The following is a 27,341-nucleotide window of genomic DNA, read 5'->3' as shown; positions in this document are numbered from 1 at the left end:
GAATGAAGAAGGAGAATTTGTGGTAAAAAAGGATGTGAAAGAAGACAAGTCAATTGGAGTTCAAGTCTCTAAAGATGATTTTGATTTTGTTGATTTGAATCAAGATGATTTGAGTGATTTGAGTGATCAAATCATTGATGAGGAAATTAAAGCTGCTGAAAGAGGAAGAAAATACAAGAAACCAGTATCCATTGACAAACTTCCACTGTATCCACCTGTCACACCAAGAATGAAGAAACAAAATAAAAGAATGAAGAGAGAGTATGTGTCCTTTGACATATGTGAAAGGAAGAAGGTAAATTATAATGATGTAAGGCCTCCAAGCAAAGAAGTATTGGAAAAGATAAAGAAGAACAACAAGAAAAGGGTGAATGAAAATGTGGATACTGAAAAATTTATCCCAATTTACCCTGTTTTCTCTAATCATGAGGTGCTTGATATTGGAGAAGTGGAAACCATGGAAGAATATGAGAAGAGGCAATCAAGACATAGAGAGAGTCAAGATGAAGAACCACTGAATATGCAAAAAATTGTGTTTGTAAAGAGCAAGACTAAAAGACAAGACATCAAGATTGAGGAATTTGTTCCTTTGTCAATAGATTTTGATAGTCTAAGACCTCAGACGACACTTGGTGTTAAAGCACCTAAACCAAGTGAAAGATTCAAGAAAGAAAGTGAACATGAAAAATACAAGGGAAAAGTTTGATGCAAGAAGTGTGATGAGTATGGTCATCACACAGACTCTTGCAATGAAAGACTCAAATTCAAGCCTTTTCATGTCCCTAATGAAACAAGACTTTGTTGTGTATAAGCAAAAGTATGATGAATACCTAGGAAAGGGAAAAGTTTGTGAGAAGGAATATTTGAATGAAGAAAGCCAGAAGCCATCAGTAAAATCCAAGAAACATGTGGGTGAACAAGCTCAAAGGAGTAAATCTCCTGTAAAGCATGAGAGAAATGTCAAAAAGAATTTTTAGCCATTAAGAATTATTCCTAAAAGGATAAACAGTCAGTCAGGTCTGATAGCTCCCAAGGATCACCAAACAGTGAGAAGACAAGAATCAGAGGTGTCTTTCCTAGAATGAAACCAACTGAACTTACTGGTGATGAGAAGTTTCTGATGAAACATGGTTATAAGCCTGAAGGATTCCTATGGAAACCTAAGATTGAGACTAAGAAGGACATAGTTACTGATGTAAGAGATTACTCTGAAAAGAAAGATTATGTGGTGAAAGAGTATGATACTACATCAGAACAATGTCTAAGTTCAACCTCATTTGTCAAAACCCCAAGAGGGTGTGGCTATGAAACAGACAATTCAGACAATATAGAAGTCACTTATGAAGATCCTGAACCAACAACACTCACTTCCCAAGCTGCCACTGAAACTAAAGTTGATGAGTTGCAAGCTAAAATAGCTTGCACTTCATCACTCAACTGATCAAATTCTTTCTTTTGTGCAGGAGCAGTCCACTCCTCTGAATGACATATGGTATATGGACAGTGGTTGTTCTAGGCACATGACTTGTTACAAAAGATCACTTGTCAATTATGAAGAAAAGTTTGAAGGTCCTGTATCTTTTGGGAGTGATGAAAATGGTGGAAAGATTGCTGGAAAAGGAATCTTAACAAATGGAAAAGCTTCATTTGATAATGTATTTCATGTTGAGGGTCTGCAGTATAATATACTGAGCATATCACATGTGTGATAAGGGGTACAAAGTCAGTTTTGATGATTAACATTGTTTCATCATAAAACCTGAGTTTGTTATCCCACTTGAAATGATTATGATGATGGCACCAAGAAATGGCAATCTATATGAATTGAATATGAAAGAAGCTGTTTCAAGGGGAGGTGCATGGTTTGTGTCAAAGGCACTGAAAATGAGTCAAAATTGTGGCATAGGAAATTGTGTCATGTGAACTTATAGAACATGAATAGACTTGTCAAAGGTGAGCACGTGATTGGCTTACCTATAAGAGAATTCAAATTAGAAGATCATTGTAGTTCATGACAGAAAGGAAAGCAACACAAATATTCTCATAAGACAAAGCTCATCAATTCAATTATCAAGTACTTGAATTACTTCACATGGATCTTTTTGGTCCTGTGAGTGTGCCAAGTATAGGAAAGAAAAGATATTGTCTTGTGATCATTGATGACTATTCAAGATATACTTGGGTTTATTTCCTAAGTACCAAGGATGAGACTGCAAAGTTGATTAAAGGATGTGTAACAATGATTGATAATAAATTAAGTAAGAAGGTTAAAACGATGAGAAGTGATAATGGTACTGAGTTCAAAAATGGAGTTATGCAAGAATTTTGTGCAGAAAAGGGAATACTTCAACAATTCTCAGCTCCTAGAACTCCTGAACAAAATGGTGTTGTCGAAAGAAGGAATAGAACTTTGATTAAAGCTGCAAGAACCATGTTAGCAGATGCAAATTTACCAGTTACATTTTGGGCTGAAGCCTTAAATACAGCCTGCTATGTTCAGAACAAGGTACTTGTCAACAAAAGGCATAAGAAAAATCCATATGAGATTTTCTTCAACAGAAAGCCTTATATCAAGTTTTTCAAACCTTTTGGATGCAAATGTTTTCTTCTAAACACTATATTACTTGAACAAGTTTCAGACTAAATCCCTTGATTGTTTCTTTGTTGGATATTCTACACATTTAAAAGCATACAGAGTATATGTGAAAGACTATTTGAGTGTGATTGAATCATCTGACATCATCTTTAATGAGAATCAATTCAACACAGTTGATGGTGCGGCATGGCTATTTGATCATGAGAAGCTGATAAGGTCTTTCAAGATTTATCCTGAAGACTTTGATGACTCATTCTACAAGACCAGTGTAATTGAAGAGAAAAAGAAGAAAACATTGGACTTGGAAGAATTATGGAAGAAGGTTGCTAGTAAAGAAAGGAGTATACATTTGTAAAGGTTCCCTCAAGTGATGTTGTTGAACAAGTTCAAGACAACAATCAGGAGCACAATCAAAGTCCAGAAAAAAATCATGTAGATTTGAATCAAGATAATGAAGAACCAAACAATGATCTAGTTCAGGATGAGGGAATCTCAGGCAACCAGCAAAACAATGAAAAAGCTGTATCTACAGCAAGGTTTCAAGATCTGTTTCAAATACTGAACTTAGAAAACAATGGTGCATCTACTTCAGGACAAAATAATGAAGAAGCATCAGAATTTCATGATGCAGAAACTGATTTGATAATTGAAGAACCAGATCTCAATAAATCAAATCTTGACACAAATGTGTCTGCAGATATGATTGTTCAAACTCCTTATGTAGAAAAGAATCATCCTTCTGAAAATATCATTGGAGATTTACATGAAAGAGTCACAATAATTCATTCTGAAATTACAAACATCTGTCTTTACTCCTGTTTTCTATCCCAAATAGTGGCAAAGAACATTGCTCAAGCACTAAAAGACAATAGTTGGGTGGAAGCAATGCAGGAGGAACTGGCACAGTTCAGAGATTTACAGGTGTGGGATCTTGTTGATAGGCCAATAGACAAATATGCAATTGGAACTAAATGGGTTTTTAGAAACAAAAAGGATGAGAGGGGTTTGGTGATTAAGAATAAGGCTAGGCTTGTGGCACTGGGATGCCTTCAAGAAGAAGGAATAGACTTTAAGGAAGTCTTTGCACCAGTTGCAAGACTTGAAGCTATCAGTATTTTTCTTGCATATGCTGCCTCAAAGAACATTAACGTGTTCCAGCTTGATGTTAAGTCTGCATTCCTAAATGGAAAGATTGATGAAGAGGTGTATGTTGCTCAACCTCCAGGATTTGAGGATCCTTTGTATCCAAACAGGGTGTATAAGTTGAATAAAGCCCTATATGGATTGCATCAAGCTCCTAGAGCTTGGTATGATGAGCTGTCAAATCATCTTCTTGAAAATGGTTTTCAAAGAGGAACCATTGACAAGACACTCTTCTACAAAAGAAAGGGATCAGATTTGCTTCTGTTACAAGTTTATGTGGCTTTGGATCTACAAATGAACAAATGTGTATGGAGTTTGAAGGGGTAATGAAATCCAAATACAACATGAGCTCTATGGGAAAAATGAACTTCTTTCTTGGACTGCAAGTTCAACAGAAAGCTGAAGGGATTTTTATTTACCAAACCAAATATGTGCAGGACATCTTGAATAAGTTCAATGTCATGAGTACAAAACAGCTTCAACTCCAATGGAAACTAAAGAAAAGATGATTGCTGATGAAAAGGGGGAGCCTGTAGATGAACATGAATATAGAGCCAAAATTGGATCCCTGATGTACCTTACTACAACAAGACCATATATTATGTTTGCTGTATGTGTGTGTTCAAGATTCCAATCAAATCCAAAAGTCTCTCTTATGAATGCCGTGAAGAGAATTTTTTGATATCTGAAGGGAAGACCAGACTTAGGAATTTGGTATTCAAAGAATCAATCTTTTGATCTGATTGCATACACGGACAGTGATTATGATGGCTGTAACATGAGTAGAAAGTCAACCTCAGGAGGATGTTAATTTTTGGGTGAAAGGCTAGTGTCATGGTAATGCAAGAAGCAAACTACTGTCTCAATCTCCATTGCAGAAGCTGAATACATTGCTGCATCTGCATGCTGTGCACATGTTCTATGGATTCAAAACCAGATGCTAGACTATGGTTTGAATTTTCTGAATACCCCAAGTCTTATTGATAATACTGCTGCATATTTTACTGTTAAGAATCCAGTTCAACATTCTAAGACTAAGCACATTGAAATCCGACATCACTTCATAAGAGATTGCAGTGAAAAAGGTTTGATTGATTTGCAAAGAGTTGATACAAGTGATAATTTGGCAGACCTATTCACCAAACCACTTGATAGAACCAGTTTCAACTTTCTTTTGAAAGCCCTGGGAATGATCAACTTTGATAAGATCTGATTAAGGATATGTGCCTAGTTGTGTACCTCTATGGGCTAACTGATTATATTGGTAGAGGTTGCACATAATGAATGTTAAGTGAATATGCTTGATTATGTTACTTGATATGTTGACTGCTATGTGCTTTAACTGATTATGAGTGCAAAGTTTTGATATGATTGATGTTTTTGCATATTTATCAGTTAATGTGTGTATGTGATGTTAGGATGAGTGTGTTTGATTTGAATTACTTGGTAGAGTAAGCTTATCTGACATCATTGCTTAATTTCTTGAATATGTGCTTTATCTGATCTTTTGTTGTTATTAAGATAGGATAGCCCTTGAATGTTAGTACTGTCTACTCATCTTGATGATATTATGATTGATTAAGATTTGATTATGTTTCAACTGTTTTGTCAAAATGAGTTTTATGTAAAAATTAAATGATAAAATGAATTTTCTAATGAATTTTGAATTATCACTTTATTTTTGATCAAAACATGAGCAAGTTGATTAATGGTGCTGAGATATGATAAGATTATTCAGTTCAAGCTTTATAGAAGTTTAAAAGAAGGATTTTTAATGAAAAGTCTCAAGTAGTTGTTTTTGATGAAAATAATGTCATTTGCCCAGTTGGAAGGACATACACTTGTGTATGTTTGGTCCTAAAATCTTTATAGATTCAAAGGATAGCCATTAAACAGAAAACTGAAAGCATTTGGGGAAATTATAACTTGTTTCTTATTCCTTCACTTAAAACTATGTCAATAACTCTGACTTTGAAAGGACATATATTCACATGTATGTTTGGTCCTGTTGACCTCACGTGGTCAAACAGGATAGCCATTTACCTGCCAATTAAGAGATATTGGGGTGATTGAAAATTAAACTGTATTTAAGATGGGAAATGATAGTACATTGACTACTTAGCCAATCATATGGATTTAATAGGCTAAAAGGACCTTAGTATAGTCATTAACATGTATGGTTGCTTTCCCATGATGTGTAAAATCTAAGGTGATATAAACATAATGAATATGCTAATCTTTTTGTGGAGATACATAGTTGTCTTTGCATGTCTCATGATAAATCTCTCCAAATGATAGGCAGAAAAGTGATTACCCAGTCATACACAAGCCTGTTGTTATTTGGTCAAACAAAAAATGAAGCATCTTTAAATATGAGAAAGAACATTCTTTAAGAAAAATTTTAGAAAATATCAAAAACAAGGGGAAGAATGAATAAATCAACCAAAAGTTGATAAGTGTTTTAAAGATTTTATCAAACAAGAGGGTTACAACTAGAACTACAAAGATGTTGACAAAATCTGTCTCATCTTGACTGAAAGGTCTGTTGTTTAACAGTAAGTCCAACGTTCAACCTCTATAAATGTTTGAATATCAAAAATACAAAAAGATCCAACAAGTTATGTCATACAAAAAACAATTTTTGACCAAATACAGGAGGTTGGAGTCAAATTGGGGTGATCTGGGGAAAGCCAAATACGCTTTTAGAAGAGATATGAGGCATCATAGCACAATGTTGACCAATAATGAATACTAAATGAACCTTAATCATATCACCAAAGAGATGAATTTCATGCTAAGTCTAGACCTGCTGTTAACCTATCTATGTTGTCATAATAATGCTGAGAATGAAGTATTGAGAAAGCTACTTAGTCTATATGATCCCATTCTTGAGATCTTTTCAGAAAATGGAAGAAACTGTTTTGAAGAGAAATAAAATTGAAATTTGATCTCTAAATGCACTATTTTCTCTTAAACTTTGATCTTTAATGAAAAATATGCCTTGACAAGTGGTTTAAGTCAAAAAGTGTTTCATTTTGCCTAAAAAGGTTTGAATATGTATTTTCGGGTAAGGTTTGATGTTTTCTAACCTTCCCGAACACAAAACAGTTGAATAAGTATTTTCGGGTAAGGTTTGATGTTTTCTAACCTTCCCGAACACAAAAAAGTTGAATAAGTATTTTAGGAACCTTTCTGGGCAAGCTTAGTCACTTTGGACTAAGTTTATGATTTTCGGGCATGCATTGAAGTGTTTACACTTTCCGGGTAGAGTACACTATTGTACTAATTTCCCGGGCAAGCTTGATGTCTTGAGATGATTATGTGTTATAGCTAGCTTTTAACAAGGATTTCTTGTTCCGGGAAAGCTTTGCATTCTATATGCTGAATGTTATACCAAGCAAATATTGTGAACTTAGGTTTAGTACACCGAGTAAGCTTTGTGATTTGTGTGAATATGTTTTTCTTTGAAATTACAAGTGTTTCCGGGCAAACCTTGTTTTCCGGGCACACTTTATACTTCGGGCACACTTTGAGTTCTCAAATGTTCCCCTAATATACTTGGGTAATTTCAAAACTAAATTTCCGGGTATATAGTGGGCTATGAATCCCTTTCTAGCATTTTGTACTCTCGAAAGATTTTCAAGCATACTTTGCTTCAAAGTATACTTGACTGATTATTATGAATGTTTACTACTACGGGTAAAGTTTGTGATTAACTATTTGAATGAGTAAGGTAGTTACATTAGATGTAAATTATTTTGGGCATCTTAACTGATTCCTAGTAAGGTTGCATGCTTGATGTGTTATACTTGATTAATGTTACTTGTGATTTAGTTCTCAAGAAATCTTGTATTTCGAGTAAGCTTTCTTCATTTTAACTTCTAATTTATACGAACTTATAATCGGGTAAGATTTGAGTAAGTGGAAGTATACCGAGTAGACTTTGCAAAGGTTTACTTTTCCGAGTAAGGTTTGCTAAACCTAAATGATAAAAAGTTGTATGTTTTTCAAATGTTTTTAAAATATCAAGTGGATAATGTTACTGTTTGACAGCTAATAACTCACTAGACGACAAAAAACATTTAAAACCCACTTTTCTAAAGGTATATAAGAGGGAGTGAGAGGACTGTTTACACATTATTCTCCCTCCCTCTCTCTCTCCTTGCACTAATTACACTAATTAACACAAACCGACTCATCGCATTCGATTATTCCTAGCCCTAACTTTACCAGCCCACTAATTCCAACTCGGTTATTAATTTGTCGAAGATCAGGTTCTTAATGAAACTTCTCTCTTTCTTCTTCAAATTTATAACTTGAAATTTCTTAAAGTAATGAACTTTGATGCTAATTTCACTTTGAATATGTTTGATTGTGTTGTTCAGATATGGCAGAAGAAAATCAACCTAAATATGTTTTTGAAAAGAAGCACAATATGTGTGCCTTGCTGCAAGTCACTCCTGACAATGAGCCGGTGTCAAGGATAATTACTTGGATGGCAAGATCAAATGTGAGTTTTGCTTTTACTGAGTGCCCAGTCATTTATAGAAATCATTCACTCGATTTCTGGCGCTCAGCAAGACTGGTTGTTGATATAAATGGTCGAAGAATAGAAGCAACTGTTGCAAGCCAAGAAGTACATGTAACTGAAAGAATGATTAGACGATGCTTGCAGTTACACGATGATGAGCATAACCCTATAAATTTCAATACTGATCACCTGATGAGGATCTTTGAACAGACGATGGGATATCAGGGGACGATACATGATGGATAATTTCAAAAGGGAATGTTCCCTATGTTGTAAAGATTCTTAATTCATCATGTGATACAGGGGTTTGCTCCAAGAAAAGGATCATGGACTCTATTGAGTTGTGATTTAGCAAATGCCACTGTTGGTATGATATATGATCTACCTTTCAACTTTTCAAAGATGATATTTAAAAGCATGGTAGGAAACTTGAAGAAGGCCGAAGTGGATAGATTTCTCCAATACCCCAGATTCTTACAGATAATCTTTAAGAGGGAATTACAAGACTTACCTACTATTGGCGTTACACATCTGTTACAAAATCCCGACACATATAGAAGAATTGTAAATCCGGGAAGGGCAAACAGATTTAATCCCAACATCCCATTTGAAATTTTACCATGGTTGTTGAACCATGATTTGGAGATTATGCCAATACCTGAGTTGAGCTCAAAGGTGGAAGAAGGGGAAGATGATGTTGAAGGTGATGATGATGATTCTGATAGTGAAGATAATGATGATGATGGTAATGAAGGAGGGGCTGGAGTAGCCATGGAAGTTAATGTACTTGATCAGGGGGAGCAACATGAAGAACCAGAACAACCACCTCAGACACCACCACAAACTCCACCACACCAAACCACTCAATCACCTACCCAAACCTTTACCTTGAGCGACCCTGAAACATCAATTCACACATAAACTCATACATCCCCAACACCACAAACACCACTAACCAATAGCCCAATTCAAACAGATTCATTCATTCTAAGCCCACCCCATACACAATCACCACCCCATACACAATTACCACCCCAACCCATTATCCAAACCCAAACCATAAACCAAGAACAACCTGAACATGAACCTCTCTCTACATCACCACCTACAACCCCACATACTGATATAGACCTTTTTCAAAGAAATTTGGATTTAATGATAGAAAATGTTGAACTGAAAAGGAGGAATGAGGAGGTGACAATGGAGAATGTAATGTTGTTTAATCAGTTGGTTCAAGCTAGATTGAGAATTCAAGCTCTGGAGCAGGAGGTTGAGAAGACCTCAACTGCCCCAAAACATGGGGAGAATGTACATATGCCAACTGACTCTATGGTGAATGTTGAAACTGAGAAGGATACAGGTGTAGAGATTGTTGATGGTTTGAAATGTATACTAAATGCATATGATGATGAGGAGGATAGTGAAGAGAGGAGAGTTGAGGATGTAGACTATGAAGCTGACACGTCTGATGGTGGAGAACATGATTATAACATAAATAATGATATTGGGAATGTTGAGTGGAGAGAGGAGGATGATGAAGTGAGAAATGATGAGGAGACAGAAGATGGAATTGAAAAGACAAATGATGAAGAGAATATGAATGATACTGATGAAGCAACTGATGTCTTAACTGACATTCAAACTGATGTAATAAATGAGGAAGATGCTGCTACTGAGGAGTTAATACTCACTAAACCTGAACAACCGGAAACTCAAAGAGGGTTGAGCATGATTCAGAATTAGAAGCCATTGAAAAAGAAATTGATGAATATCAACAATCTGAAGATGAGGAAGAAGTACAGAAAAGAATAGATAAAGGAAAGGCAAAGGTCACTGAAGAAGAGCCTGTTAAGGCAAATCCAATGAAATACATCTTGTTTAGAGATGATGTAGAAGCTTCTACTGCTGCCAGGAGAGAACATGAAAATATTATGAGAGAAACAAGGGAGAGGGAGATACTGACCCAAACCTTGACTCCTCAAGAATTGGCAGAGTAGGAAGTACTGATTACTCAAGCCAATGTGGCAAAAATGATAAATGAAGATGAGGCTAAGGATCAGATTGTTATAGTAGCTCTAATTAATATGAAAAGAGTTGAGGAAGTGGACAATTCCTTGGCTATGGTGGTCAGCATGTTTCAACCCCAAAGTCAACCAGAAAAGAAGTCAACAGAAGCTGCTGAACCAACCAATATGAATGCAAAAATGATGATTGAAGAGGATATTGGTGAGTCTATTACTGCAATGGCTGCCAAGAAATGGGTTGAGCAAGTAAGAGAAGATATCAAGAAGAATCCAACTAATTCCACAAAGGGAAAATGTGACTCAATCTCATGAAACACTACAACAAAAGAAAGAAAGACTTTCTAATTTGTATGAACAATTTGTTGAGAAAGTCAACAGGTTTGCTAAAACCTATATGAGAAGAAAGAGGGCATCTGAACAGTCTGAACATGAAAGACCTAAGAAGAAAGGAAAGTGGGATGAAAAGAATAAGTGCTATGTGGAAACTCTTGATGATGAAGATAGTCCAATCAGGGCAGTCCCACTACAAACATTGATGCCAGGTGAAGAGAATCAGTGTTGGACCAATACAACAGACTCAAAAGAAAAGAAAAGTTGAAGAGGTTACAACCTGAGATCTCCTCTAAGTAGTCTGAACCATCTGATGAACCACCAACAAAGAAGAGAAGAATCAGAACTTTAAGGGAAAAACTGATAGAACAGTCTGAAAAGAAAGGAGAAGATATCCCAATCCCAGTAGAAGTCAAACAAGAGCCTATTGAAGAACACACCCACTGTTCCTTGGGAAAATGATGAAATGATTGACATTTTGAGAGGAGTAATGACTACTCAGAAAGGAATGGATGTTGAGGCCTTTAATGAACTAACCAAGGATGAACTGAAATAAATGTTTTATATGCAAAAGGCTGAGTGGGAGAAGGTTTTGCTTAAGGGGACAAATCCCAGAAGCTTTATTGGAGGGAGATTTGTACCTGCTGGTTTATTGAGGGATGAAGTAATTGATGAGATGATTGCTAGACTATTTAGTGAAGGAGGTGAAAATTTGGAAGAATTGGTATATCTTCCTGCTGAAATGTTGAGGAGTTGGTACCAGAAAAAGTTTGAAGTAGAGGCACCCAGTCAACCAATGATGGCCACACAAACAGGGCCATCTACATCAAGACAACTACCAACAATTCACAGACAAGAATCAAGTGGAGCTGAACTACAAAGAACAACAAGACCACAATCTGATGTGGATCTGCGATTCAGTCTCTCAAACACTGAAAGTAGTGATGGAAAGCAAGCAATTGAGAGACATTATTGTGAAAGAAGACTTTGCTGAGTTCACACCAGAACAGTTGGAGAAGATGGCCTAGCTTGACCTTTATGACTATAATGATACAAGCAAAATGGCTGGAAGATAGCAAAATGAACTCTCAAAGTTCTTAAGAGATGAAGCTGACAAGAGATTCCCCTTCTTGAAAGAAAAGAAAAGCTGGAAAATGAAAAGACTTGAGAAAACAAGAAGAACAACTAAGCTGAAGAAAATAGCCAGTACCAAGCTGAGATATGAAATGAACATCAAAGATAAAAATCCTCTGTCAAATATCAAAACCTGCATCAGATTGGAAAGAAAAATGATAAGACCAAATTATACTGTGCAGAAGAATGGCATAATTGCAGAAGTTGAATACAAGGAGAATACAGGCCATTATGTTCTAAGAAACTCAGATGGAGCAGCTTTGGCAGTAATCAGAAAAGATGAAGACTTGACTTATCTGCACTATGAAGACTTTACTGATATCAGGGATTTGGTCATTCCAGAGAGTCACACTCACTACCAAATCCTTGAAATCTTCAAACAAAGGGCAGCAACGGTCATGGAAAACAGAAGGAAAGCCTACTATGATGCAAGAAGAAAAAGAAAATGAACATTAGTATAGGCTTTGTTTTGTAATGTCTACGGACAACATTTGAATATGTAACTATTTGATTTTGTTATGAATATGTATTTTGCTTTTGATTTGGTATGTATTTTGACTAAGTGTATGTAACCATAGAGATGTTTTGGGTCAGCTGAGGTGTTCCAATCTAGGGGGAGATTGTTGAGTCAAAGATTTAACCTAAGAGAGATATATGGAAGATTGGAATCTTCTCAACCTCATCAGAATTCGATAAGCATGGATCCGGGCACACCTTAGACTTCCGAGCAAGCTTTTACTTAGTCGGGCATGATATTTTGTCTATCGGGTAAGGTTATCTTCTAGAATTCTTCTTTAGTGGATATCCAAGCAGGGTTTACAAATTGGTGTATTACCGGGCAAGGTTCACTAGTTTATGGAAATCCGGGCAAGGATCACTTTATCAAGCAAGTCTGTTCTTCATAGCCAAGTAAGGTTCACTTCCGAGTAAGCTTTTGACTAACCAAGCTCATGAAGCCAAGTGATTGGAAGACCGGGCAAGGTATTCTTTAATAATACATTGGTCCAAGTAGGCTTGATGATTTAATGGAATATCTCTAAGTAACATCGGGCAGGGTTCAACTCAAGCAAGGAACAGTGCTGTCGGGCACACTTTGCTAATAAACTATTCTCTAGTAAAGAGTTGAAGGGACCATTGAAGAACAAGGTTGCTCGTAAGGGTTTGTCGGGCAAAGTCTGAAAAAGTCAAGAAGATTGAAGTCTACCCGGTGAGTATTTTACTTGGTAAAATACTCTTCAAGTAAAGCCTACTTGGAAACTGATCCTGGGTACACATCTGTGTTACCAAGTACTGAAGGAAGGCAGAGCACACAGTCTACTCGGAAAGTCAATATTGCTACAAAGCCTACCCGGAAGACTTGTTTTACACTTAGAATAATCTTGAATATGTAATTTGAATATGTATTATCATTTAGGGTTTCTAGAAGGAATGACAGCTGTAAAGGAGGTGTCAGGCCTATAAAAGAAATAATTTAGGGCACGCCTCCTGAGGACGGATTCAGGAAATCCCACTTTTAGGATAAGAAAGAATATTTCTGAGTGTGACAGCCGTCCTAGGAATCCATACAGATAAACTTTCCCTTCAAGAAACCCTAAATCGATTATCATTTGTATGATGAACATTATATGAATGGAAATCTTTTGAGTGAATCTTATGTGTGTTAGTTACCTTTGTTTATTGTTTGGCAACTACCCTATTTGTTATTGATTCCACTTTTAACAAACGGTAATCTTTCTAAATATAGCAACCCGTCATTAACTCCTTTGTCAACATATTTATCTATGTGAGTTATGACTTGATTTGTGTAAGATCTACCTGAAATCGGGGACCTGACAAATTTCTCGGCTTTTAGGTTCCGAGGTTTTAAAACTTCTTGTTGTGCATCGCGGATTCGAGTGGTAAGACTCGTCTAAATTATCAGTCCTAATGCACGGACACGAAGTGAGTTTTCTCTTTCTTTTCTACTCAAGGCATCGACTACAACATTTGCTTTACCGTGGTGGTAGCGAATGTCACAATCATAGTCATTTAGTAGCTCTACCCGCCTTCGTTGTCTCATATTAAGATCTTTTTGATCAAATATGTGTTGGAGACTTTTGTGGTCAGTGAAGATCGTGCATTTGGTGTCATAGAGGTAATGTCTCTAGATTTTGAGAGCAAACACCACAGCTCCTAATTCAAGAAGTGGGTTAGGTAATTTTTTTCATGAACCTTGAGTTGTCGTGATGCATAGGCTATCACTTTATCACGTTGCATAAGTACGCATCCGAGTGCTAATCGTGAAGCATCACAATAAACTACGAATCAATCTATTCCTTCTGGAAGTGACAAGATTGGTTAACTACAACTTTTGTTTTTGTAGTTGGAAAGCTTCTTCTTGTTTCTCAGTCTAATCATATTTCTTGTCTTTCTGGGTTAATTGGGTTAAAGGTTGAGGAAATACATGATATTTTCTGAAATTACAACTGTTATCGATTATACATTGTTTATCGATCAAACTTCATGATTCTAGCAAACTTGTCTATTATTATAATATTCCAAGTGTTCTCCTAGCATACTTGTTTATTTCAGAATATTTCAAGCAAACTTAAGCTTTCGAGTACACTTTATGCTTAGAGCACACTTGTATATCAAAGGATAACAAGTTCTCTCTAGCACACTTTGCACTCTTGAAGTATTTTCGAGTAAGCTTTGAATGAATATGTGTTAATCTTTTGCTTTTATAAGTATAATCGAGTAAGATTTGTGAAATTATGGTAATCGAGTAAGTTTTACAAATACAAATTTGTCTAAGTTATTATTTTTGGATTCTTTATTGATTCCGAGTAAGGTTGCTTATTTGAAATATTATACTTGATTATTTAACTTGTGATTTATTTCTAGAGTAATCTTCTATAATCGAGTAAGCTTCCTATTCACGTAGCTTATTTTAAATTAATTTATGATACCTGAGCAAACTCTGGGACGGGCAAGGTTTGCAAATTGTTATTTAACGAGCAAGCTTTTAAAATGGAAGATAAAACTACTGAGATGGATGAAGAAGATGTCGATGTAACTTTTGAGCTCAATAAGGTGGATGCGGAGCTAGAAGATTTATTTGCTGAAATTGACAATTTTCCTAATGAACCAACTTTGGTGAGGGAAATTGGTCCATCCAAGCCACTGAATATTGATGAGGAGAAAAGGAGGCTGAAAGGTAAATCCATAGCTGAAACTTAAGAAAAACTATAACCATTGGAACCAAACAAAGTTAAATCAAATGATGAACTATTAATGGTGGATGAAGGTGCTGAAAAGGCTGCTAAGAGGCATGATGAAATAGTAGGTGAATAGATTCTAAGAGAAATGATCTCAAGATATTTAACTGATAAAGAAATTGAAGATCAGAGAATTTTGTTAGAAGAGGCTGAATTGAAAAAAGAATCTGGATGAAGAACACAAGGAGTTAGATCAACAGGTGATCGAGGGACTGCTAAAACTTCAACAAACTGAACTTCTGAGCTCAAGAAAGTGTATGAGAGCTAGAAGATTTAGCTACTGAAATTGATAAGTTTTCCAATGAACAAATTATGGTGAGGGAAATTGGTCCATCCAAGCCACTAACTATGGATGAGGAGAAAAGGAGATGAGGAGAAAAGGAGGCCTGAAAGGTAAATCCATAGCTGAAACTGAAGAGCAACTACAACCATTGGAAGCAAGTAAAGTTAAATCAAGTGATGAACTATTAATGGTGGATGAAGGTTTTGAAAAGGCTGCTAAGAGGCATGATGAAATAGTAGGTGAATGGATTCATAGAGATATGATCTCAAGATTTTTAACTTATAGAGAAATTGAAGCCTAGAGAATTTTGATAGAAGAGGCTGAATTGAAAAAGAATCTGGATGAAGAACTGGGGGAGTTAGATCAAGAGGTGATCGAGGGACTGCTAAAACTTCAACAACTGAAGAAACTGACAAGTCTTTAGCTATAGTCCTGTATCAATTAAAAAAAAACCCAGAAACTCATGAAACAAAATCACCTGAGCAACCCACTGCTGAGCTTGAAAATGAAGTAAAAATAAGCAGTTGGTTACTGACGTAGTTGGAGATCCTGTGACTCAAATCTTATCTAAGAAGGGTGATCAACAGATTATTGATGACATAAGGGAAAATCAAGAAGATTGGGATCCAGATTATTTGAATAAATATGCAAAGAGATATGTAAGGAAGAGAAAGAGGGGTGATAAAATGAAATTACTGATGAACCCATCCCAAAGAAATAGAAAAGTCCAATCAATGCCATACCCATCCAAGTAGTGAAACCTACTGATATTGAAGATGAGCCTGAACCAAATGAACCAAAAATTGATGCAATTGTTGATCTCTCTAAGGATGATGATGATGATGATGATATACCTGATTCACCATATGTGGACATGACTGATGAACACAGGGAAAGTATACAAATCATGTTGAATAAAGCTAAAAAAGGAAGATCCTAAAATCATAGGTCTTATGAATCATGTTTACAAGTTTGAAACACTGGCTACTTGATTGATGAGGAGTTGCAGGTATTACTGGATGAGGAAGTGGAGAATTTGAAGAAAAAGATGGAGAAGAAAAATAGAGAAACTCAAAAGTTCCATGCATATTTAAGAATTCATGGCTTTTTTGAAAAGCAATTGAGTTAATGAAGTTTGATGAATTGGAAACTGCTTACAAGACAACAATTGAAACTGTCAAGATGGAAGAATTTGAAAGGATGAGGATGAAGGCATTTTATCAACAAAACAAGATTGAAAAACTCTACAATAAGTATGGTGGCAAATGCAAATACTTAACTGATCATGGCATGGATATAGATGATGTGGATAAATTGAGGAAGAAGGAAGTTGAAGAGCAGTTTATGAAAGTCTCAAGAAAAATTCTCTCTGAAACTTCCTCCACCAAAAAAAACCAAGATTGATCACTTTAGCTGATAAAGAAAAGAAATCATGGGAGGATGAACAAGTGAAACAGATAGAGAGACTAATGTCCGCAAGGGGTTAGGGGGAGAAGATAAAGAGTATGAGCAGAAGTGATAAATTATCATTTTATGATTATGAGAAGGAAAAGTTTAATGAGGTAATGGGCAAGTCAAAGTCCTCTCAGACTCCTCACCCAGTGATTTTACCTCAACCAGTTATTGTAATGGAGGAGCCTCATGAGCCTGTTGAGCCCTAGGATGATGAAAACAAAATCAAGACCTTGAATGGTTTGACGTTAAGCAAAGGTCAATTAAAAAAAATATTTTATATAGATAAAGAAGAATGGAAAAATTTAGAAGCTGAGGAGAGAAGGTTGTTGCTGTTTTAGTGTGGACCAAGGGGTGAACCTATTCAAACTCAAAGATCTGTCCCAGCTGGTCCAACTGATGATGAAGTGATGGGAATGATCACAACAATGGCAAAGGAAGGAAAAACTATCTGAAGCTGGTCATGATGCCGAAAGAAAAGATCATTGAGATGTTTGAAAAATCTGGGCATGTGAGGAGACCCGTACCCAAAAAGAAATATAAACCCTGGTCTTCCACTATAAGTGTCCCAATCCCAACCACTAGAGAAACATTTCAAAGACAACAAAGACCACCATCTGAGGTGGACCTACCTAAGAACATGTACCTTGATGGGAGAACAAAGGTTATAAAAGTGGTTATGTCAAGTGGTGAATTGAAGGAGATAATCTTTAAAGATGATTTTCAATATTACAAAAGAGAGAAGTTGGAGGAGATGGCAAACTTGAACTTATATGACTATCATGATAGTCAATGGTTTGCTGGTCAGCAAAAGAATGAGCTCTCCAAATACTTAAAAGATCAAGCTCAGAAAGGATTTCTCTGTTGAGCAAGAATAGGACGTTAGAGCTCTCAAGCTTTGAAAGAAACAAAAGACAGAGGAGGACAAATGATATAAGGCTGACTGAATCATCTTACAAGATCAAGACTAAGTTCTCCAACCCTCTGGCCATTCTGAAAGAGTGTTTAAGCATGAGCCGGTAGATGACCAGGCCAAACCAAGAGGTCCAAAAGAATGGCACAATCTCTCAGATTGTGTTTGAACCACTTGACCAATCTTTTATACTTAGAAATTCTGATGGACTAGCCTTGGCCATTATACAACACGACACAGATCTTGAATTTCTTCATGTGGAGGATTTGAAGGATATAATTAGATGGACTCTGCCCTCCTAACATCCACACCACAGGGAGATATTCTTATTCAAAGAAAAAGCCGCAACTGTCAAGTTGGACAGAAGAAGGGAAGCATCAAGCTCAAGAAGATGACGACACTCTTTATAGTTTAGGCTTGATTTGTAATGTCCTTATGAAAGAATTTTCAACTTGTAATTTTTCATTAAGATATGTAATTTTATCTTTTGTGAATTTGATTTTTATTTTGATAAGTGTATGTAACCTATTAGGTGTTTTGGTGCAGCTGAGTGTGTTCCAATATAGGGGAATATTGTTGGGAATGAATAATGACCAAGGAAGATTGGAATCTTGTCAACCTCCTTAGAAAATGGCTAAGTATAGAAACCGAGCACACTTGGACTTCCCAACAAACTTTTACTTAGTCAAGCAAGGTATTTTGCTTTCCCAGCAAAGTTATCTTCTCGAATTCCTCTTAAATGATAGAATGAGCAAGCTTCACGGCATCTAGCAAGGTTGTTCTTCAAGTTAAGCAAGGTTTGTTTCATAGCAAACTATTGACTAAACCAAGCTAAAACCAAGCTATTGGTGCATCGAGCAAGGTTTATTTATAATAAACAGTGGTCCCAGCAAGCTTGAAGGAAGTTGATGTATTAATTACTTAAAGAATTCAATCGAGCAAGGTTCAACTCAGAGCAAGGTACAGGTTTGCGAGCACACTTGCGTTCGTTCAAATAAGTTAAGTTAACAAAAGGTTGAAGGGATCTCTGAAGAACAAGTTTGCTCGTAGGACCTTATCGAGCAAAGTTTGATGTGCTTAGAAGGATTAAAGCCTACTGGATGAATATTTTCTACGGAAAATATTCTAAGTATAACATACTTGGAGAACTGTTCCCCAACACACTTAATGATTATCAGGTATGCTCGCTAAAGACAGAAGCTGCAAAGCTTGCTAGATGACCTGTTTACACTTAGAATCTTTTGTAATATGTTTGAATATGCTTTGCATCAATCATTAGGGTTATCAAAAGGGAATGTCAGGTGTCATGGCAGGTCTATAAAGGAAACTTTAAGGCACACCTATGACAACTACAAACACTGAGCGAATATTGTGATTTGACGGCTGTCTCCCTCCTGTATGGAAAGCTGCCGTAAATCCAAACATTTCATCTTGGAACCCTAATTGATTTTCATTGTATCCTTCACAATATATATGACAATCTTTTGAGTTACTTTGTGTGTTTGTTATTTTCCTTTCTGTTGAGCAACATTAATAGTATTATTGATTCAGCTTTAAATATATTTTTGTTCTTTTCCAATAATTGTATGTCGTAGCCTTCTTATCAACACGTGAGTGTGGGTTACAATTTTGAGTGGCTGAGCTATTGAGTGAGCTATACGGGACCGACATAAAAATCATAGTAATCAACACTTTATCAATTTATTATGAAACATAGTAAAGGAATACTTATAAATCTCACCATATAATGGTTCAACGACCATTATTATCATAAGCTTTTACCATTGGCAATGACAATTTTCTTTCCTTATCGTTCTTTTAACATAGTAATTAAATCTTTAATAATTGATGTTAATCGAATTTGCCATAAAAAACTTAGAATTTTATCTTTTAAACAAATCGTACTGTTGTTGACGAGATAAGAATACAAAAAGTGTATGACTATCAAAATTGATAACTCGAAACATACCATACTCAAAATATTCTTACTTTTAACCCAACGCGATTGGAAGTGGGGGGCGTCACCCCGATAGATATACCAATATTTCTATGCCCTTATTAATTAGGTTTACATGTATTTAACCAATTGTTGACTCATCCCACTTTTTAAACGGTTTGTAAATAAAATGCATTTTAAAATTTCAATAAATCGATAAAAGAATATATTTCCCCCAAAAACACAATAAAAATAATTTATTTAAAAACAAGGGGTTTTTTGAGAAACACACTGTCGAAGCTTTTCGTCCCAAAAATCGTGTGTCCTATATTAGTACACGTTCGTTAATAAAACTTGGTTTGACGTTAGTCTAATGAAAAAACAAGCAACCAAGCAAATAATTTCCTATATAACAAGTTAACAAGTAAGTATATTTCGGGTTTTGTTAACTATTGTCTTAATAACAATATTAATTAATAAATAATATGATACATTATAAAAGTTTTAGTTGCTGGAAAGTTATACGAAAATATATAATTATTATTTTCAATGAATTTTATTGGTTTTTCCGGTTTTGTCGGTTTTGTGTTTTAAAACGGACCGATCGATTATTCGAATAAAAATATTACTTTTAAATCTTTGAAAACACTTGTTACATATATATTAGTTATGTTTTAGGAGTTATTTTTCAAAAATATGTTATTTTTTATTTTAGTAAATATTTTTTTAAAATAATGACTTTTAACGTTTTCGTGTCGGTTTTCACGACACGAAACGTTTAGGACTAAGTTTCGTTATCTTCTCCTCCTCTCATATATTAATTATGTTATATATGATTGTTTAACAGCTTTAGGGGCTGTTCTAAAATAGTCCCTAATTGTTGTGTCAGTTTGCGTTTAAAAGCCGATTTTTCTACCGTTAAAGTTACTGACAAGTAAAATAAATCAAATAAATCCACACCAATTATCTTATGAACTAAATATACACATTATATATTATAATTTACTATTATTTCCAGATTTTATCACATAATTCCGTATAGCACATTTCAATCAATTTAGACTCCTAATTTATAATTTATGTTTACTAATAATGGTAATAATCAACTTAGCAAAGTATAATATAACTAACATCATCATAATATCCAAATATCCAGATCTTTATTATTGTCATGATAACCTTTAAATTTCCTAACTGTTCAATCAACAAAGTTTCCTATTATAGTAACTTTTTATTTTTAATAATTCTTTCTAATCCAAACCTACAATTATGATCAAGTATGATTCTTTTTTATCTCATTCTACTAGTTTGATAAGGTTTTCACGCAACCTATTGTTCTACTTAGATTTTGATTTTTCTATTATTCAAGTTACAAAGTTTCTATTTCTAGTAAGTAGGTGACAAATAATCCATACAATAATCCAATAGGTACTTTGATGATGTATTCTATCCTAATTCAAGTAAGTAACTTATTATCTATCAAAATCGTATATGTTATGTATTAATACAACAATAAAAGATTCAACTATGCATCCAATAAATTTTTCTTATTTAGTAATTTAACAATTTTCAACAATTATTGTCATTCAAATTAATAGATTATAAATTCTCTAACATACAACCTATCTTCAATATCAATTAATATCATTTTCAATCTTCATCAATCATCAATAATTATCAATTTATCAAAGTAATCCAAGAATCCCTAAATTGCAAAATGATGAACAAGTTCTTGCCACCTTAAATTTCAATACTAGCAATTCAATAGATTAGGTTTATATCATTACTCTTATAGATCATTAACTATCCAATATCCATTCTAACATCAAACTCAATCACCAAATTCAACCATAATTTCACCTAAATATCCAATATCCTAACAACATTTCTAATCAATCTAAACAATCCGAATATGATCTTTAGGATGAATCTATGCATGCATGTAAGGGTTCAACACTTCCCCTTCCACATGCATACATACACACGGCTCGTATACACACACACATGCATCCATAATTTTCAATCTCTAAGATCAATATCAACCCAAGAAGACATAATCTTATATATTTAATCATAGAAATCAACTTATAACTACTACTTACTTAAGTTTTTGAAGATCCTAAGATGATGAAATGGATGAGATTGATGTGTGTGATGCTTCATCCACTTAATTCTTCCTCCAAGAAGCCAACCTCCACCTTGATCTTGATCTAACTTGAATGTGTGTGTTATTATTTTAATTTGAATTATGGATGGGTGTGGTGTGTGTTTGTGTGCCGTTTGTTTATTGAGAGAGTAAGGAGGGACTAGATTTGATTAGTAGGATATTAGAGTGTAATGTAGTTTATCTCTTAAGCTTACAACACGTTTAGGTTTGCATTAGAGTGTAATCATTGGGGATTTGAGGTGGTGCTTTTTGATTGGGAGAAAGAGAGGTGGAGGGGGTGAGTTGACAAGGTGGGGGTGGGGGTGGTTAGGAGGTGAAGAGTTGTGTTATAATGTAATGGTTTGGTGATTCGGTTTAGCGTATTACGAGTTTTTACATTATCTCTAATGTTTGAACATATATTTTAAATTTTTGGCTCCATTTAATCATATTAATGATTTATTTATTTTGTAGCCCGCTGCCTGGGGTTATTCCCCATCATGTTCGTTACGTGGTGAAATTTGGACTTTTTGTTGACTTTTCAAGATTTTGAATGTTAATAAGGAAATATTTTATTCATATAATGATAGTTTATTGCTAATTTTGATTACATTAGCAATAAATTTTTGTCAAGTGTTACAGTAATGCCTCAAAATTGGGTAGTTTGTTCATTAGAAATACTCATAAGGCACAATTATCAAATCAGAGAATTTCATTCAAAGTAGGCAGAAGAAAAATTCAACAACCATAGGACATTTAACAAAATATATCGTCTTAAAGCAAAACAAAAGCTCATTGTAAAAGGCTTCTAAACGGATGTCGTTCTCTAGCTTGGATAGCCCATTGATGTATTAATCTCTATCTTAACACAGCTACAATCGACCTGGGGTGCATACTATAATTCAACCATAGTAAATGAGTTGTAGCTTTAAAGGTCATTATAAACATAAATTATGAAAATAATATCATATCAGGTTGCATAATAACCATATTCGTAACTGTAATATCATATCATTGTATATCAAATACATTCATCATATCATCATACCACCTATCGCACATTTCTAGGTGAAGTAAGCACATACAAGAGTCAGATGCCTTCCCTATGTTTAGCTAAGTAGAGTGAACACGTATTAGGGTCATATGCCTTTCCTGTGTTCACACATAAATTCCATATATCTCATAAGACATAAGACCATACAACGCTGTCACGTGATGTCTGTCATCATCATCATCATCATCATCATCATTTGACATGTCTCATAAGACTAATTATATAATGCAAACACGTATTAATTTTCGCAGGGCCTTTGTTATGTCTATATTGTAGTTGTTGAAATCGGTCCGCCCAAGAAACATATTGTAATTGATGTGGCTAGTACGTTATGATTCAAGTCGGGTCATACCCAATAACAAGCTAGAAAAACACCATGATATGTTTTGTAGATATGATCCAACAAATTAATATTAACAATAATGATATTTAGAAAAATGGGTTTCTATATATTTGCATTTGAGGAATAAATAAATTATATGGATAATTTATTTAAAGAGATTATCTTATGATATTATTTAAGTTGGTTAAATAATATATATATGATAATTGTTATGATATATTGCATGTAACTTATGGCATGTTAAAAGTATTACATGTCACAAAGTTTCAATAGACCTGCGACTAGTACATGGGGTAATAGTTCTGTGACTAATACATGGAGTACTAGTTTGTTGCAAGAAAAGAAAGAGAAAATATAATAAATGGGCTGGTAGGGCAGGCCATTTTTGGGGGAAATCTCCCACCTCTTTTTAAACCAATATTTTCTCTCTATTTCTTCTCTTGGAACAACACAAACATAACCATTTACATTACATGCAATTTAAAATCTCTCTCTCTTGGATTTCGGCCAAACAAGGAGCAACAGGAGAAGAAGGTTTTTCTTAATCAAGTGCAACCAAATCCTAGCAATAAAGGGTGTTTGTTGGATGCTTGTGGGTATACCAGCTTGAGGCTCTTCTCTCCTTGAAGACTAGCCTTTTAAATCATCATCTCCTTCATTTCTTGGAGTCTTGAAGGTATATTACATAAACACCCTATGGTTGTTTAAATTGGTAAGCCTTTAATTTCATATATGGATCCGAAGCTTGGGTTTTATATATAGAATCGGTTTTATATTAATCTATATAACAAGATTTAAAACTAACTAATCCGCTGTGTTTTTTTTCATATAAATGGGTTTATATGACTTTGATAATCTTGTTAAAACCCAACAATGGCATAAAGAGCTGCTTATACGGATACATGCTTCCATAGATCTAAAATATTTTCGGGTTTTATGATGTGGTTCACCATATGGCAGAAATGTTATTGGCTTTTTGGTTACCCCTTAGTATTTGAAGATTATACTTTACATGCATGTGATAATCTTGATGAATTAAGTCATTTGGATGATTGGTTGTTTTGTTTGGACAATACCCGAAACTTTTTGTTTTCTTATCCTTGGCCGAAAGTTTGAGGTTAAAACAGGGAACCATTTAGATTTGTAATACTTGCATATTTGGATGTGTATTGGATGTTCATAGCATAGCCATGGCCTTGTGTTTGGATGAATGTTTGCGTTGTGGTTCATTTGATTATTCAATATGCTTGTAATATTAATTTATTTGGGTTTGTAATCTATTTATTTATTCATATTGGTTTGTAATAATAAACAGATTAGTTGTATTTTATTTACTAGAGAAAAATGTATTAGGATATATTTTTTTAATAGAATATGCACACAAAGGTAGGGTTTTGGTTTTGGGCCTTAATGAACCTCATTTAAAGATGGATTTTAGCCCAATGGCCAAAGCCCAATCTGGGAGGCCCATGGAAGCTAGGAGCTGAAGTTGGAGCCCAAAAGGAAGCCCAAATAAAGTGGAGAAGTCACAACACAAAGTGGACACTTGAAGCATTTGGATGCGGGATCAAGTGGGAGTTCACCGACACATGCCTTTGTTCATCTTGTCCCTTAGGAGAGACCTTTGGCACACTTGTTTTGGTCAACAAGTGTTTTCAAGTTTAGGAGGCTATGATTATGAACTTGTGGTTGTTTATTTATGTTTGCAAGGTTGATTTATATTTTGTTTTATCTTATTTGGTTAAGGATTGTTAAGAACTTAAAATCAACAATTGCATAAAATTGGTTCCTTATAATTCATTAGGTAATAAAATTGGTATTATTAAAGGTTAATGATTTCACAATAAAATGGGTTTTATTATACCTAACCACCTGTATGTGCAAATTCACATGTGTGTGTAAGTAGGACGACTTGATTTGAAAACCATGTGAATAGGGTCACCGAAGCATGGCGTAGAAAGGTGTTGATAGGATTAAACATGCCAACTAAACATATGATGTTTAACAAATCCCATAAAACTAGAAGTTGCAAAGGGTTGCAATCGTCAAAAGTTGACTACCTTGTGAATTCAATAGTAGGTTAAAGGTCACCTAACTAGTATGTGAATGTAACGTTGCGTTCTAGATTTTAATCATTAATTTTCTTGGAGACATAAAGGGTATTACCGATTAAAATAATTAAATGATATTGAAGATACTAAAATTGAGCTTTGTTAAATTATGTAGATGCCGCAATCAACTATCCACCTAACGCAATTATCCCACCCGTGCATAATCTATCACTAAGAGCTATACTTGATAAGGATCGTCTTAACTACAACAATTTTATGGATTGGTTTCGAAATTTGAGAATTTTTCTCAAACAAGAAAAGAAATCTTACATATTGGATGATCCTGTTCCTAGCGAACCAAACATTGATGATGTACATGCCTATGACGATTGGTTGAAATACACCGGGGATTCGGTGCAAGTTTCTTGTCTCATGTTGGGAACTATGATTCCCGAAATTCAAAAGGGCTTTGAAAATCATGGGATATATGACAAGATCACCTAACTAAAGGAAATATTCCTTACTCAAGCTAGGGTGGAAGGCTTCAAAAGGTTTCGAGTTCTTCATGCATGTCATATGGAAGGAACCCAATCAATGAAGAGGCATCACCCAGAACCTAGGGCAAAGATTGCCAAAGGTAAGGGATACATCAAGTATAAGTTCAAAGGGAAAGCTAAAGCGAAACCACCCAAACCAAAGGAAAAGATACTAAAGGTTATATTAGACGACCCCTGCTTTGGTTGTGGTGAGATAGGACATTGAAATAGGAATCGTCCAACCGATCTCAAAGAGTTGAAAGACAAGAGGGATGCGGGGTAAATATCGGGTACAACTTTCATGGTATTTGGGCTTTCATGAATAATGTCTTTTTTTTTAAGAAATGCCGTCTAAAGGAATTTATAAATTTGTTCATGATAACACATCCTTTGATAACAAGTTGTATCAATCAAGCACCAAGAAACTCAAAAAGGATTTGAGTAAGACTTATCTTTGGAGTTGTCGCCTTGGTCACATAAACAAAGATCGCATGCATACACTTCAAAAGAATGGTGTTTTGGAATCAAATGAAGATGATTCATTCGATAAATGTGAATCTTGTTTACAAGGAAAGATGACCAAGGAACCCTCTAGTGGAACTAATGAAAGGGCAAAAGACTTATTAATTATCATACATTCGAATGTATGAGGTCCTTTTAAGGTAATGACAAGGAATGGTGAAAGATACTTCATTACCTTTATCGATGATTATAGTCGTTATAGGCATGTGTACTTGTTAAGACACACTGATAAAGCTTTTGAAATGCTCAAAGTCTTCCAAAATGAAGTAGTAAATCAACTCAACAAAACCATCAAATTACTTCATTCGGATTGAGGAGGTGAATACCTTAGTGATGCTTTTCAAGATCATCTTAGGATTTGTGGAATCATCTCACAACTCACTCCACCCAGAACACCACAACATAAAGGTGTGTCCGAAAGGAGGAATCAAACTCTATTGGATATGATTCGATTTATGATGGCAAGAATCACATTGCCTCTATCATTTTGGGGTTTTGCATTGCTCTCCGCAGCCCGATCCACTAAGTGTATCTTTTATGATATCCCAAAGACTCTATGGGATATTATTTCTACAAACCAACCGAGTAAAAAGTGTTCGTTGCTCGAAAGGCCGAGTTCTTGAAAACTAATTTCCTTATGGAGGGAACTAGTAGAATGGTGGAACTTTAGGAGGATCGAGAACCATAAGCCGATGCACATTTGGTTGATACTAGAACTCAAGAAGAGGTTGTTGAAAACGATCAAATGGTTGATCAAGACACACAAAACATTCAAAAATCTGGTAGAATTAGTAATCCACCCGAAAGAAATGGATTTTTCATCGATGAATGCTATGTGGGAGGTTCGGATGAACCCGCCACATACGATGATGCAATGTCACAATCCGATTGTGATAAATTGGCTTATAGCTTTGAACTTAGAGATGCAATCCATGCATGAAAACCAAGTATGGGATTTGGTTATACCACCTCTTCACTTCAAACTGGTTGGAAGTAAGTGGGTTTTCAAGAAGAAAATCGATATGCATGGAAAGTTGGATACTTATAAAGAAAGACTTGTAGAAAAAGGTTTAGCAAAAGGTTTTACTCA

The 27,341-nt window shown here is 35.0% G+C and overlaps 1 long non-coding RNA gene across 1 annotated transcript in view; it reads left to right on the top strand.

Moving 5' to 3' along the window:
* The window catches only part of LOC143556848 (uncharacterized), a 288,278-nt gene extending 262,271 nt beyond the window's left edge, over positions 1 to 26,007 (top strand). Inside the window, exon 3 of the long non-coding RNA XR_013139453.1 lies at positions 25,908 to 26,007. This is a non-coding gene — a long non-coding RNA (uncharacterized LOC143556848). The remainder of the gene's footprint in view (positions 1 to 25,907) is intronic.
* The last annotated feature ends 1,334 nt before the right edge of the window (positions 26,008 to 27,341 follow it).

This window comes from Bidens hawaiensis, unplaced genomic scaffold (assembly GCF_021521415.1).
Source record: "Bidens hawaiensis isolate Kalapana, Puna unplaced genomic scaffold, B.hawaiensis_p1.1 tig00001035_1, whole genome shotgun sequence".
NCBI lineage: Eukaryota > Viridiplantae > Streptophyta > Magnoliopsida > Asterales > Asteraceae > Bidens > Bidens hawaiensis.
Note: the sequence above shows the minus strand (reverse complement) of the source record. Positions and strands in the feature narration are given on the sequence as shown.